Here is a 7,649-nt window from a genome sequence, read left to right as displayed (position 1 = left end):
TCGGTTCTCAGCCCGGGCACATGGCAGGTGAGAAACGGTGTCTGGTGGGCTTCCTCTCCCTTTTCCCACTGGATTTCCCTCCTCCTCCCCAGCCAGCCAGCTAACTGTGGCTTCAGCCCTCTCCAAGGCTGAATAATGGGGAAAGAGGGGAACGGGGTAGGAATGTGTACTTGCCTGATACTGTTGGAAGCTAGCGTCACCTCCTTGAGACTGGCAGAGGAAAAGCTGACTTCTCTGCAGGTGTTTTCATGGGTTCTACAGAGATGCCCCCCACACTTGGGATCTCTCTCCTGTGTCCCCCCCACAAAATTCCTCCCTCAACTCAGGAGGAATCTGGCAGGTCCACTATGCAGGCTGTACATTGAAATGTCTCCCAGGAGTCTCCTTAAAGCCAGCCTCTATTAAGAAAATGTGGCACATGTACACCATGGGATACTATGCAGCCATAAAAAATGATGAGTTCATGTCCTTTGTAGGGACATGGATGAAACTGGAAATCATCATTCTCAGCAAACTATCGCAAGGATAAAAAACCAAACACTGCATATTCTCACTCATAGGTGGGAATTGAACAACGAGAACACTTGGACACAGGAAGGGGAACATCACTCTCTGGGGACAGTTGTGGGGTAGGGGGAGGGGGGAGGGATAGCATTAGGAGATACACCTAATGCTAAATGATGAGTTAATGGGTGCAGTACACCAACATGGCACATGTATACATATGTAACAAACCTGCACATTGTGCACATGTAACCTAAAACTTAAAGTATAATAATAATAAAAAAAAAGATGAAGAAGGACGCATCCCCCTCCCCCATATACAGAGCTCAGATGATTCTATAAGTTCTCTCCCAAAACCCGCTTTCAATCCCCACTCCCAACCCCATGGGGGAGGTATGAAAGGCATCTAGCAGGTTCTCAGCCACCTGCTTTCCGCACGTCCCACTGGGCCGTCTACAGCACAGCTCACTTCAGTACCTGGTCTCAGCTGAAACCTCCCTTTAACATCTCTGATAAATACATCAGCCTTCAAGGCCCACAGCCTGTCCCATTCTCCCACACTGCTATTTCTAGCCTTTGGTTTACTGGTCTGCAAAATGGGCTGAATAACACTTACCTTACAGGGCTATTGGATGGTTCTGTGGTCTCATACAGGTGACGGCTCTTTATAAACTGTGAAAGGCTGTGTATATGAGGGGCTGTTACTACCACTGCTCATTCATTGGGTGATGACACGCATTTTGGTGATGTCTAGGTATTTTCTGTGTCTCTGCTACAGGCAGCTGTTCCTCTGGTGGGTATCTTGCAGATTCCTAGAGGCGGGGGACAGTGGCTTTCCCTCCTCCACCTGTCGGTCCCTGACATACATGCATTTGTGTTTTGGGCATGCTGACTGATTGGTTAGTAAGAAAAAGAGAGTCCTCCTTCTGGGTGGCACAGAGTCGGGGCATGAGCCAGGTAGCCTCTGGAATGTGGCGGATGGGTTAGTCCCTGGCCCCAGGGTGCAGAGGTGCTGGTGGTGGCTGCAGAGGGCTAGGAAGAGAGAGGAATTTGCAATCTCAGGAACTATGTGACACTTTCATGCTCATGATTTCACTTAACCTGCTTGTTGACAGGGAGCCTATTTTTGTAGGTGTTTTCTCCTGAGGATCACAAGGTCTCCATTTTCTCAAATTTCTCACCACTTGCCCAGGAGAGATGTTGTTAATTACACATGTGCTCCCTTCTGGGGCTGCGCAGGCCCAATCTGATCTGAAAGACCAGGAAGAGCCCAGCTGAACCACAGGGGGCTGGTCCTTCCCCACCCCAGAAGGTCCACAAACCTGCCACACACCACTGTGGGTCTCAGATGCAGTGTTCACCTGTCCTTGGTGAAATGACAACTATACGGGCAAAGTGGTGATGGGCTCACCAGGTTAAAATTGTTTCATTTAAATTTTAAGGTTTTGTGTTTGTATCTTTTTTTTTTTTCTGAGATGGAGTCTTGCTCTATCGCCCAGGCTGAAGTGCAGTGGCACGATCTTGGCTCACCTCCATCTCCTGGGTTCAAGCGATTCTCCTGTCTCAGCCTCCCGAGTAGCTGGGATTACAGGCATGTGCCACCATGCCCAGCTAATTTTTGTATTTTTAGTAGAGATGGGGTTTTACCATGTTGGCCAGGATGGTCTCAATCTCCTGACCTCATGATCCACCCGCCTCGGCCTCCCAAAGTCCTGGGATTACAGGCGTGAGCCACCGCACCCAGCCTGTATCTTAAAATTATGTCCTTTCTACTTCTTTGGTGTTAAAATATCTTTTCTAGATGATGGTGAAAACATGGATGACTTTTTGCATGAACTTACTTGGGGAAGTAGAAAACTGGCAGACTCATTTGGTCCCAATTTGTTTCTCATTTGCTGATCTGTGAACAAGCATTTCAGAACTATTACTCCCAGGAGTGAAGTCAAACATTTGTTCCTTCATCTGACAAAGCCAGGACTCAAACCCAAAAGTATAGGAATTCCATAACGTCAGCACTCTTCCTACTGAGAGATGGGAGTCTGGGTCCATTCCTGTTCTGCCGCTGAGGTGCTGTGCAACTGGAAGGAAAATACTCGTCCTCTCTGAACTTCTGTTTCCTTATCTCTAAATCATACCTAATAATCTATGCCTGCCTCTCCCTTAGAGTGAGATGCCGGCTGTAAATGTTCATTATTACATCTGAGGAAGGGAGAGACCGATGGGCGGGGTGGGTCCCCCCTCACCCCGAGTTCTTCATCGTTCTGCCATCTGTTTCTCTTGTCCAGTGTTCATGGACTCCTAGCCAAGGCAATCTTTAGCAATGTCCTCAGAAACTGTAGAGTCTCCCCAAATATGTCCATTTTGTGCTGCTATCACAGAATACCCAAGACTGGATAATTTATAAACATCAGAAATGTATGCCTCACAGCTCTAGAGCCTGAGACGTCCAAGATTAAGGTGCCAGCAGATTTGGTGTCTGGTGAGAGCCCCATTCCTCACTTACTTCCGAGGTGGCGCTTTGTTGCAGCATCTTCCGTGGGGGACAAATGCTGTGTCTTCACATGGTGGAAGGCATAAGGGCAAAAGGACCTAAACTAGTTCCCTCTCTGCCTTTTATAAGGCATGAATCTATTAATAAGGCAGAGCCCTCATGACTTAACCATTTTCTAAAAGGCCCCACCTCCTAATGCCATCACGATGGAGATTAAGTTTCAACATGAATTTTGGAGGGGACACATTCAAACCACAGAAGGTGGGGGAGGAGACAGAGATTGAAGAAGAGAGAAAAAGGAAAGAGAAGGAGCGTGGGGCAAGGGAGATGGGGACAGCAGGGGAGCAGGCAGAGGACTCTTGTTTTGGGACCACGTCCTCCCTGAAGACATCCCTGAGTTCCACAATCAGGAATGCTTCTCCCTCCCCCCACCGAGCCTCCTCTACCTTGCTAGTCTCTGAGAGCAGGACATCCAGCCTTAATTCATCGTTGCATTCCCAGTCCCTGAGCTTGGTGCTCATAGTAAACACTCAACAATTGTTTGTTAGACTGAATTGCAAACTGCTCTTGCTCCTCCTACTAAACTCTAAGTCCTTTGAGGACATGGACTTTGTATTTTACTCCTGTATGGATTCATTCTGGGAAAATGTAACAATCAGGAGCAACTAAGTTATGCTGCTATAACAAACAGCTCAGTGGCTTAACACAACAAAAGTTTATTTCTTCCTTCTGTTCTATGTCTCCTGGAGGCTCTGCTCACTCAGGGACGCAGACCGATAAGGCAGCCTCTGCCTGGAACACTGATAGTCACTGTGACAAAGGGAAAAAGAGCCCTGCAGAGTCACGTGCTGACACCTAAATGCTCCACCCAGAAGCTATGCGTTTACTTCCACTTGCATTGGTTTAACCAAAACAAGTCACGTGGCCATGCCAAACTTGAAGGCACCCAGAATGTAAGGGCTGGAACAATGGGGAGAAAACAGTTGTGTCTGGCATTGGAGGCAGCAATAGGGGCACAGATGCAGACTTTGGGGATGGCCAAACTTGGACTTGAATCTCAGCTCAGCCATTTCATGGCCATGTCAGCTTGAGCAAGTCTTTTCACTGCCCTGAACCAAGGTTATCACATCTGTAAAACAAACTTTCAGGAATTATCAAAGGACCATTGTGAGGATAAGAAATAACTTATTTGAAGTGCCTAGAAAAGAGTAAGTCTTCAACAAATGTTTATGATAAGCTCTTATTAACCTGGCACCAGTACACAAACAGTATGGGGCTCTATCACTGTGAATTAGTTTAGAAAGTTCCAGAGAGGGCCGGCCGCGGTGGCTTACACCTGTAATCCCAGCACTTTGGGAGGTCAAGGTGGGTGGATCACCTGAGGTCAGGAGTTCAAGACCAGCCTGGCCAACATAGCCAAATCCTGTTTCTACTAAAAATACAAAAATTAACTGGGCGTGTTGGTGACACCTATAGTCCCAGCTACTTGGGAGGCTAAGGCAGGAGAATTGCTTGCAATTGGGTGGTTGCTGTGAGCCAAGATTGCGCCATTCCACTCCAGCCTGGGTGACAGAGCCACACTCTGTCTCAAAAAAAAAAGGAAGTTCCAGGGAGGTGAGTGATGAGATAGGATCATTAGCAACATCATCTTCAAACCCTCACCCAAAAGTGAACCCCAACACATCCACAGCACCTTGCCAGTTTTTAAGGACTTTCTTATCCATTTTCGAACATCACAATAAATTGAGACATAGTGAGCAGCCTTCAGTATCTTTATTTTATGGAAATGTAGAGTAGCTCAGTGCCATTTCACATTTTGCCCAAAATCACAGCAAATAATCAAAATAAACAAGCAGGCTAGGCAATCTTTAGCAATGTCCTCAGAAACCATATAGTCTTTCCAAATATGTCCATTTTGTGCTGCTATAACAGAACACCTGAGACTGGGTAATTTAAAGAACAGAAATTTATGCCTCACAGTTCTGGAGGCTGAGACACGCAAGTTGAAGCAATAGCTAAAATTTACTGAGTGTTTACTATGTGCCAGGCAGTGTTCTAAGAATGGGGTTGGCAAACTACAGTCCACAGATCAGACCTGGGTCACCATCTGTTTCTGTAAATAAGTTTTTGTTTTGTTTTGTCTGAGACAAGGTCTCACTCTGTCACTCAGGCTGGAGTGTAGGGGCGCAGTCTCAGCTTACTGCAGCCTTGATCTCCAGGGCTCAAGAGATCCTCTCACCTCAGCCTCATGAGTAGCTGGGACATGTGTGTGCCACCACACCTGGCTATTTTTTTGTATTTTTTTGGTAGGGATGAGGTTTCACCATGTTGCCCAGGCTGGTCTCAAACTCCTGAGCTCAACCAATCTGCCCACCTCAGCCTGCCAAAGTGCTGGGATTACAGACATGAGCCACTGCACCCAGGCATAAATAAAGTTTTATTGGGACACAGCCACACCCATTTGGGTATATATTGCCTATGTCTGCTTTGCACTACAATGGAAGAGTCACGTGGTTGCAATCAAAGTTATATGGGTCCCCAAAGCCCAAAATATTTACCATCTGATTCTCTCTCTTTTTTTTTTTTCTTTTGAGATGGAGTCTCGCTCTGTCACCCAGGCTGGAGTGCAGTGGCGCGATCTCGGCTCACCACAAGCTCTGCCTCCCAGGTTCACACCATTCTCCTTCCTCAGCCTCCCAAGTAGCTGGGACTACAGGCACCCGCCAACACGCCCGGCTAATTTTTTGTATTTTTGGTAGAGACAGCGTTTCACTGTATTAGCCAGGATGGTCTCGATCTCCTGACCTCATGATCCACCCGTCTCGGCCTCCCAAAGTGCTGGGATTACAGGCGTGAGCCACCGCGCCCAGCCTACTATAGGATTCTTGACAGCAAAAGTTTGCCAACCCTGTTCTGAGTAGCTGTCATGTCTAGTGTCAGATCCTGGAAATGAGAGACTCAATGGAGATGGTGCTATTTGGGAAGTCACAGCATAATCCCTCTGGAGATCCACTCTGAGCATCATGTGTTGGTCACACCTCCTAGGCTGAAGGGAACCATGTTAGTAAGCCCTTAAAAATGTCAAATGGCTTCCCGCACCCCTTAATGCCAGCAGATTTTTATCCTGTGTTTTCTCAGTCATCTGCTTGGAGGTGCCTCCAGTCACTGAAAACCTTGCTCAAGAGCCTATGTGTCCTTTTCCCTCTGTTTCTCTGCATAGGGTCCAGTGCTGTCCCTTGCCCCCTTTGTTCACCAATATAGGTCAGACCTATCACAAAATAAATGGCACAGAGGCTTCCCGAAGACACACATATTTTGAGCACAGAACAGTGAGGCTGAGCCCTTATCAGCCAAGAGCACTTGCAGAACCACAGAGAATCTGCTGCACAATCTGCAAGCTGGCGCTCTCCCGAGCAAGTATAGTAGCTCTCAGAGCACCGGGAAGGAATGAACATCCACGGTCCATTGTAAGTCACTGGCTTAGATATGTTATATTTGACAAAACATCTCAGCCACATCGTGTTATAACAAGTCGCATTGTAAGGGATGGATTTTATTAAGTTGGTGTGTGTTTCCCACCAAACTCTACGAGATTGGTATTATCCCTATTTCACAGGTAAGGAAACTGAGGCAGAAGGGTGACCGTCTTGCTCCCGTGCCTCACAGTAACCAATGGAGCCAGAATTCAAACCCTGGCTTCTATCTCAGACCCTTACACTGAAGTGGTAAACTCCTCACCCACCCATGCCAACAAGAAGGACGACTGTTTTCGATCTCATTGTATAATCTGGCAGATTCATCACTCTGTTGTTTCCTGGTAAGCTCGTCTCCTGACACCTGGGTAATGGGTGTTTTTTCCCAAAGTGTTTGCCCAGGTCAGCCACACCTAAAGTGTTGGGGTACATGGCAACATATCCAAGCTTATGTACATGGCATTTGAGGTCGGGGCATGGAAAAATAAGGAGGCACTGTGTGTATGTTATTTGTGCATAAGAATGTAACTCCTTGGCCCTAAAAACAGGACAAGGAGTGAAGTGTGTCATAAGGAACGCTGAAAACAGCCTCCTAAGAATGTGGTTTGAGAGCTTTTACAAGGTCACAGGTGTCTCATGACCCCACCTCAAAAAGCCATCTAGTGGATGTTTGTGGTTTAACAAGCCCTTTCAATAAATACTTGGCGGACGGATGCTGGGGCGGACTCCCTCAGAAGAGCTGCCCCCACCCCCTTCCCCAGCCCCCTTCAGCTGAAATTGTCTAAGAACTCATTCTTGGCGTTCACTGCAAGCTATAAGCTCTGCAAATGGTGACCCCGACGTGATCGCCTCGAAGATACGCGTGAAGGAGGAAAACTCATCAATTTTCGGGGAATCCCGGTAAGGAACAGTCCTGACTCCCGTCAGGAGGATGGGACCCACGCGTAAAATATCAGGGGTTGGATTATCACGGGTCAAGAAATGACCAAAGAACAGAAAGTGTTTTTTAAAAACAGTGCGACAGCTGCTTAAGGCTAACCGGTGCACTGTAGAACCTGGAGCTCTACACAAGGCTATGATTTTAATTCGGCAGGAATGCCCTTGGTTTCCTGATCAAGGAACCTTAGACTTGAGTTATGGGAGCAGGTAGGTCACTGCCTGAAAAGAGGATACGAGCAAGG

Source organism: Pongo abelii, chromosome 9 (genome assembly GCF_028885655.2).
Source record: "Pongo abelii isolate AG06213 chromosome 9, NHGRI_mPonAbe1-v2.0_pri, whole genome shotgun sequence".
Taxonomy (NCBI): Eukaryota; Metazoa; Chordata; class Mammalia; order Primates; family Hominidae; genus Pongo; species Pongo abelii.
Note: the sequence above shows the minus strand (reverse complement) of the source record.